Here is an 8,603-nt window from a genome sequence, read left to right as displayed (position 1 = left end):
AACCAAAATGTCACACCGACAACGTTGCTTGATTGCTTGATCTTAGTGGAACTGCACAAGAGGAGATCTTACTTCCTATCTGTTAAGGCGAATTTGGTTCAGATCTTCTTCTTGTGGGTTGTTTGAATTCCGCATCATGAGAGGTCAGTACTAGCCTTCTTTCACATGATTCTGTAGTGTGCTTTCATATGTTGTGCTACTTGTACGATAATGTTGCTTGATTTTAGTGAACTGCACAAATGGAGACAAGACTTCCAAACTGTATGTGCACCGTAATATCCCATTGAGGTAAGATAAGGATATTTCACAACTGTTGGCCTGTATTTTGCCACTTTCATCAGGAAAATAAGTTTAGTACTATACTTGTGCTCCCTAATTGACATGCCAAATCTTACATTGAAGGCGAAGCTTGTCTGTTATTGAACCAAGTGATGAAGGGGAAGAACAAGCGGAAGAAAAAAAATCAACTCCTGGTGTTGTAATGAAGCACTGGAACTGTGATGACACAAGTAATGATATAGTTTTGCATCTTAATTTATTGCTATGGCTGGAACGAGCAATTGTTTTGCCACTGATTTGATGCCACTCTTAATGTAATACGTAATTATCTCTACTTGTGCAAACAGGGATCTTCTTTGAAGATACCATATATTTTAGTGGAACTACACAAGAATATGTTGGAAACATTAAACTAATCGAGGAGTATATAGTAAGCATGGCCACCACCTTAGTTAGCAACAGATGGTTCCGGAGAAGTGCTTCATCTGTATGATCTACACAATAAGCCTCCTGACAAAGGTTGGTACTCGCCCACTGATTTCATCCATATGATTGAGCTTTGTCATCTCTATTGGTGTTGTGCTACTGTTTAGATACTGTCATGAAAAAGTGGTATTGTCCTTGAAAAGTGCTTCATCTATGATGTTTTAAATATTTCCTTTCCTTTTTTTGAGCAAACAGGGATGCTAGCATTTAGTAGTCCTCTTGTCTTTGCACAACAGGATCATCTTCCTCTGAAGAACAATATGGAGTACGTGAAGTGACTTGTTTTGATTATGCCAGGATGAAGAAGCCATGTCTATCTTCTCATCAGAAGGAGCAGTTGAAGGATGGTTACATTACTCCCCACAAGGCCAAGCTAACTTCAGCTCAGAAGGACTGACAAATCTCCATTTTTTTGCTGTGATGCGCGAGTACAATCTTGTTCTAGGATTCTTTCTGGTGAGTTCCATTTTTCTAAAAGTGTGCTCTACATGGACCATGTATGTGCCTGTTGAAACTGTCAATTCATAGTACAATCTGCTTTATACTAATCACTTTTTGTATTTGTGCAAATAGGGGTGCTCAGCTTGATTTCAATGGGAACTGCACAAAATGTTCATGAATACATCGAATCATTCATTTCCACCACAAGAAAGGAGGTGCCGATAAGTTCAAGGCATTGCAACATATAAGGGTGAAATCATACAAGCTACGCGCGAATTTGGTTGATTTTGGTGGAACTGCACAAAAAGAACAACTGGTTTATTTAGCACGAGGTGCCATGTCAATGTCCGAACTGATGGCAAACCCTGCCCATTCCACAATCATAGGCATTTGATATTTTGGAATGGGACAACCTTGTCAGATTTTGCTCATTGATTTTAGCAAGACATGCATTTGATATTTTCGAATGGGACGCCCTTTGCTGTCAGCAGCGTCGATCAATTTTTTCTTTATTCTTTAGTTGTGAAGTAAATATTGCCTCTGACATGTGAGTCGCTGAGATGCATAATCATCGATTGTTTTGAATGTTCTCTATGAATTGCCAGGCCTATGTGTTTGATTGCAATGTATAGAAACGCTAAAAAGCTGCTCAAACTATTTGTTCTCCTTTTGTTCCTTTTTACTTCGCACATTGTGAAAGTGCATGCTTTTTTGTATAAGATTGGTCAAAGTAGAGATACTTTGACTACAGACAAAACTTGTATGCAGACTAGAAAGGACCGAAAGAAGTACATGTGAAACTGCTGCAAACGAGGTGATCACCCTGGGAATAATGCTAGTACGTATTGTTTTGCATGTTCATCCAATGCTAGTGATACAGGAATTCGAACTAATCGAAATGAATTCATTCATACACGGTCGGATTTCATATAAACATGCCAGATTTCATTACATTTCATACATTCTTCAACTAAAAAGGGGTGAGCTGGAGGTATAATTAATTAACCGAAGCTACCCACCTGTGTCCCGCTGACCCGAACAGAAGCTTCAGTGACTTAACTGCAGGTGCAGTTGCATAACTGACATGTGGCATGTTGGTCCCACGTGTCAGTCAGCCAACTGCACCAGCAGTTAAGTAGAAGCAGCGTTCTTCTCCAGCACAGCTCTCCGACTCCACGTCGCCGCCAAGAAGCTAACCGACCGTCAATGCTCAACCTGCCTAGCTTGGCTTCAACTGGAGGGTAGCAGCAGTGGCCTTACTTGGACCCGAGTGGCGGCGACCTACCGTGTTCTACTCTTCCTCATTTTCTATGTGGCGCAGCCTCGTTGGCAGCGGGGTGGGGCCTCAGCGGAGCCGGCGATGTCCTCTATCTTGTTGCCGGCGGGCGGCGCCTCAGCGGAGCGGTGGAAATCCTCCCCCACGTTGCCGGCAGGGTGGGGCCTCGGCTGAGCCGGCGATGTCCTCTGCCTTGTTGTTGGCGGGGCGGGGCCTCGGTGGAGCCGGCGGTGTCCTCTGCCTCGTTGTTGGCACCGCGGGGCCTCGGCGGAGCCGGCGGTGTCCTCTGCCTCATTGTTGGTGCTGCGGGGGCTCGGCAGAGCAGGGCCTCATCGACGCTAGCGGAGCGGGGACTCGTCGGAGCCGGCATTGTCCTCTGCCTCGTCCTCGGTCTTGCCAAACAGTGCCTCGCCTGCTTCATCGCCCTCTTTGCTAGTTGCTACCTCTTGAGCACTCCGTTGGATTTCCACGAAGAGGAGAGGATGATGCAGTAAAGTAGCGTAAGTATTTCCCTCAGTTTTTGAGAACCAAGGTATCAATCCAGTAGGAGACCACGCACAAGTCCCTCGTACCTACACAAAACGATAGCAACTCGCAACCAACGCTTAGGGGTTGTCAATCCTTTCACGATCACTTACGAGAGTGAGATCTGATAGAGATAATATTTTTGGTATTTTTGATAGATAGATGCAAAGTAAAAATAAAAGAAAAGTAAAAACAAAGGAAGTAAATAAAGTGATATAGATTGATATGATGAGAATAGACCCGGGGGGCCATAGGTTTCACTAGTGGCTTCTCTCAAGAGCATAAGTATTCTACGGTGGGTGAACAAATTACTGTTGAGCAATTGACAGAATTGAGCATAGTTATGAGTATATCTAGGCAATGATCATGTATATAGGCATCATGTCCAAAACAAGTAGATCGAAACGATTCTGCATCTACTACTATTACTCCACTCATCGGCTGCTATCCAGCATGCATCTAGAGTATTAAGTAAAAACAAAGTAACGCCATAAGCAAGATGACATGATGTAGAGGGATAAATTCATGCAATATGATAAAAACCCCATCTTGTTATCCTCGATGGCAACAATAAAATACGTGCCTTGCAACTCTTTCTGTCACTGAGTAAGGACACCACAAGATTGAACCCAAAGCTAAGCACTTCTCCCCTTGCAAGAACTACCAATCTAGTTGGCCAAACCAAAAAGATAATTCAAAGAGACTTGCAAAGATAACTCAATCATACATAAAAGAATTCAGAGAAGAATCAAATATTTTCCATAGATAATACTGGATCATAAACCCACAATTCATCGGTCTCAACAAACACACCGCAAAAAGAAGATTACATCGAATAGATCTCCACGAGAGAGGGGGAGAACATTCTATTGAGATCCAAAAAGAGAGAAGAAGCCATCTAGCTACTAGATATGGACCCGAAGGTCTGAAGTAAACTACTCACACTTCATCGGAGGGGCTATGGTGATGATGTAGAAGCCCTCCATGGTGGATGCCCCCTCCGGCGGAGCTCCGAAACAGGCCCCAAGATGGGATCTCGTGGATACAGAAGGTTGCGGCGGTGGAATTAGGTTTTTGGCTCCTGTTCTGATCATTCGGGGATACGTAGGTATATATAGGAGGAAGGAGTACGTCGGTGGAGCTCCGAGGGCCCCACGAGGTAGGGGGCGCGCCCTCCACCCTCGTGACCTCCTCGGAAGCTTCTTGGAGTAGGGTCCAAGTCTCCTGGATCATGTTCGGTTGGAAAATCACGATCCCAAAGGTTTCATTCCGTTTGGACTCCGTTTGATATTCTGTTTCTTTAAAATATTGAAAAAGGCAAAAAACAGCAATTCTGGGCTGGGCCTCCGGTTAATAGGTTAGTCCCAAGAGTAATATAAAAGTGGAAAAAAAGTAATATAAAAGTGGAAAAAAAGCCCAATATAGTCCAAAATAGTAGATAAAGTAGCATGGAGCAATCAAAAATTATAGATACGTTGGAGAAGTATGAGGCATCCCCAAGCTTAATTCCTGCTCGTCCTCGAGTAGGTAAATGATAAAAAAGAATTTTTGATGCGGAGTGATACTTTGGCATAATTTCAATGTAAATCTTCTTAATTGTGATATGAATATTCAGATCCGAAAGATTCAAGACAAAAGTTTATATTGACACAAAAAATAATAATACTTCAAGCATACTAATCAAAGCAATCATGTCTTCTCAAAATAACATGGCAAAAGAAAGTTATCCCTACAAATTCATATAGTCTGGCTATGCTCCATCTTCCCCACACAAAATATTTAAATCATGCACAACCCCGATGACAAGCCAAGCATTTGTTTCATACTTATGACATTCTCAAAACTTTTTCAATCTTCACGCAATACATGAGCGTGAGCCATGGATATAGCACTATAGGTGCAATCGAAGGGTGGTTGTGGAGAAGACAAAAAGAGGGAAGATAGTCTCGCATCAACTAGGCGTATCAATGGGCTATGGTGATGCCCATCAATAGATATCAATGTGAGTGAGTAGGGATTGTCATGCAACGGATGCACTAGAGCTATAAGTATATGAAAGCTCTATAAAAGAAACTAAGTGGGTGTGCATCAACTTGCTTGCTCACGAAGACCTAGGGCATTTTGAGGAAGCCCATCATTGGAATATACAAGCCAAGTTCTATAATGAAAAATTCCCACTAGTATATGAAAGTGACAAAATGAGAGACTCTCTATCATGAAGATCTTGGTGCTACTTTGAAGCACAAGTGTGGTAAAAGGATAGTAGCATTGTCCCTTCTATCTTTTTCTCTCATTTTATTTATTTGGGACTTTCTCTTCTTCTTTTTTTATGGCCTCTTTTTTTTTGTGTAAAGTCCGGAGTCTCATCCCGACTTATGGGGGAATCATAGTCTCCATCATTCTTTCCTCACTTGGGACAATGCTCTAATAATGATGATCATCACACTTTTATTTTTCTTACAACTCAACAATTACAACTCTATACTTGGAACAAAGTATGACTCTATATGAATGCCTCCGGCGGTGTACCGGGATATGCAATGAATCATGAGTGACATGTATGAAAGAATTATGAACGGTGGCCTTGCCACAAATACAATGTCAACTACATGATCATGCTAGCAATATGACAATGATGGAGCGTGTCATAATAAACAGAACGGTGGAAGGTTGCATGGCAATATATCTCAGAATAGCTATGGAAATGCCATAATAGGTAGGTATGGTGGCTGTTTTGAGGAAGGTATATGGTGGGTGTATGATACCGGCAAAAAGTGCGCGGTATTAGAGAGGCTAGCAAAGGTGGAAGGATGGGGAAAAGTGCGTATAATCCATGGACTCAACATTAGTCATAAAGAACTCATATACTTATTGCAAAAATCTAGAAGTTATCAAAGCAAAGTATTACGTGCATGCTCCTAGGGGGATAGATTGGTAGAAAAAGACCATCGGTCATCCCCGACCGCCACTCATAAGGAAGACAATCAATAAATAAATCATGCTCCGAGTTCATCACATAACGGTTCACCATACGTGCATGCTACGGGAATCACAAACTTCAACACAAGTATTCTTTGAATTCATAACTACTTAACTAGCATGACTCTAATATCACCATCTTCATATCTCAAAACAATTATCAAGCATCAAACTTATCTTAGTATTCAACGCACTCAAAAGAAAGTTTCACATATCTTGAATACCAAGTATATTAACATTATGCAAATCACCATGCTATTAACGACTCTCAAAATAATCTAAGTGAAGCATGAGAGATCAATAGTTTCTTTAAAACAAATCCACCACCGTGCTCTAAAAGATCTAGGTGAAGTACTAGAGCAAAAATTATCACGCTCAAAAGATATAAGTGAAGCACTATGAGCAAAACTATCAAGCTCAAAAGATATAAGTGAAGCACATAGAGTATTCTAACAAATTCCAATTCATGTATGGCTCTCTCAAAAGATGTGTACAGCAAGCATGATTGTGATATACTAACAAGCAAAGACACAAATAATACAAGGCGCTCCAAGCAAAACACATATCATGTTGGTGAATAAAAATATAGCTCCAAGTAAATTACCGATGGAAGTGGACGAAAGAGGGGATGCCTTCCGGGGCATCCCCAAGCTTTGACTTTTTGGTGTCCTTGGATTATCTTTGGGGTGCCATGGGCATCCCCAAGCTTAAGCTCTTGCAACTCCTTGTTCCATAATCCATCAAAAGAATTCACCCAAAACATGAAAACTTCACAACACAAAACTCAACAGAAATCTCGTGAGCTCCGTTAGAGAAAGAAAACAAAAGACTACTTCAAGGTACTGTAATGAACTCATTCTTTATTTATATTGGTGTTAAACCTACTGTATTCCAACTTCTCTATGGTTCATAGACTAATTTACTAGCCATAGATTCATCAAAATAAGCAAACAACACACGAAAAACAGAATCTGTCAAAAACAGAACAGTCTGTAGCAATCTGTAACTAACGCAAACTTATGGAATTCTAAAAATTCTACCAAAATAGGAAGTCCTGGACAATTTGTTTATTGATCAGAAGAAAAAACAATCAACGCAACATCACGATCCTGTGATTTATCATAACTAAATTCGTGCGCGCAAAGTTTCTGTTTTTCAGCAGAATCAAATCAACTATCATCGTAGGTTTTCCTATAGGTCCTACCTGGCACAAACACTAATTAAAACATAAAACCACATCCAAACATAAGGTAGATGGATTATTTATTCCTAAACAGAAGCAAAAACAAAAAACAAAAAATAAAAATTGGGTTGCCTCCCAACAAGCGCTATCGTTTAACGCCCTTAGTTAGGCATAAAAGCAAGGATAGATCTTGGTATTGCCATCTTTAGTAGGCAATTCTTCAATGAGGCATTTACCTACTTTAGAATTTTCTTTCTTCCTATTAATTGACAAATTTTCGGGCAAAATATCAAAGAATTCATCTATAGCAAATTGTTCCTTAATGATAGTAAAAAGATTGGATGAACACTTATAGATTTAAGATCCGCAGTTTCCTTACTAGATGATTCACCCTTATTCTTAGGAACATAAATAAGCTTAGTCTTTTTAGTAGAAGAACTTGTAGTGTTTTGAACGGAATAAAAAAGCGGTTCCCAAGTTGGTATTGATACCCTCAAGTTTATCGATTCTTGTGGAATCTAGATTTATTTTTTCATTAACAAGGGGTTCTTTTTCTTTAATATTTTTCAAAGTCATTCCTACCTTAGATCCATATTGGGTAATTTGATTGTGGATCTTTTTGTCAAGATTTTCAATTGATTCAATGGTAGCAACTTTATTTTCAATAGCTTCAAGCCTTTGCATAACATGCTCCAAAGTTAACGTAGTTCCATTAATCAAAAGGGGCGGTGAGCCAAATATATCTATTAAAGCATTATAAGAATCAAAAGTATGGCTACCCAAAAAATTCCCTCCGGTAATGGTATCAAGGATATATCTATACTATGGATTAGCACCTACGTAAAAATTTCGAAGAAGAACTGAGGTAGATTGTTTCCTGGTAGATTTATTTTGAGCATTGCAAATTCTATACCAAGCATCTTTTAGATTTTCTCCCTCCCTTTGTTTAAAATTTAAGACCTCATTCTCGGGAGATAACGGAGACGATATGAAACTAGTCATGATGACAGAAAACTAACACATGAGCAAACAAAAAGGCAACGTCAAAAAGGCAAACGGAAAAGAGAGGATGAGATTGGGAAAGAGAGGGCAAATAAAACGGCAAGGGTGAAGTGGGGGAGAGGCAAACGAGAGGCAAATGGCAAATAATGTAATGCGAGAGATAGGGATTGCGATGGGTACTTGGTATGGTCAACTTGCTTGCGTGAGCCTCCCCGACAATGGCGCCAAAAATTCTTCTTGCTTCCTCTTGAGCACTGCGTTGGATTTCCCCGAGGAGGAGAGGATGATGCAGTAAAGTAGCGTAAGTATTTCCCTCAATTTTTGAGAACCAAGGTATCAATCCAGTAGGAGACCACGCACAAGTCCCTCGTACCTACACAAAATGATAGCAACTCGCAACCAACACTTAGGGGTTGTCAATCCCTTCACGAT

Source organism: Triticum dicoccoides, chromosome 7B (genome assembly GCF_002162155.2).
Source record: "Triticum dicoccoides isolate Atlit2015 ecotype Zavitan chromosome 7B, WEW_v2.0, whole genome shotgun sequence".
In the NCBI taxonomy this organism is placed as follows: Eukaryota; Viridiplantae; Streptophyta; class Magnoliopsida; order Poales; family Poaceae; genus Triticum; species Triticum dicoccoides.
The sequence above is the reverse complement of the archived record's forward strand: the minus strand, read 5'-3'. Positions refer to the sequence as shown.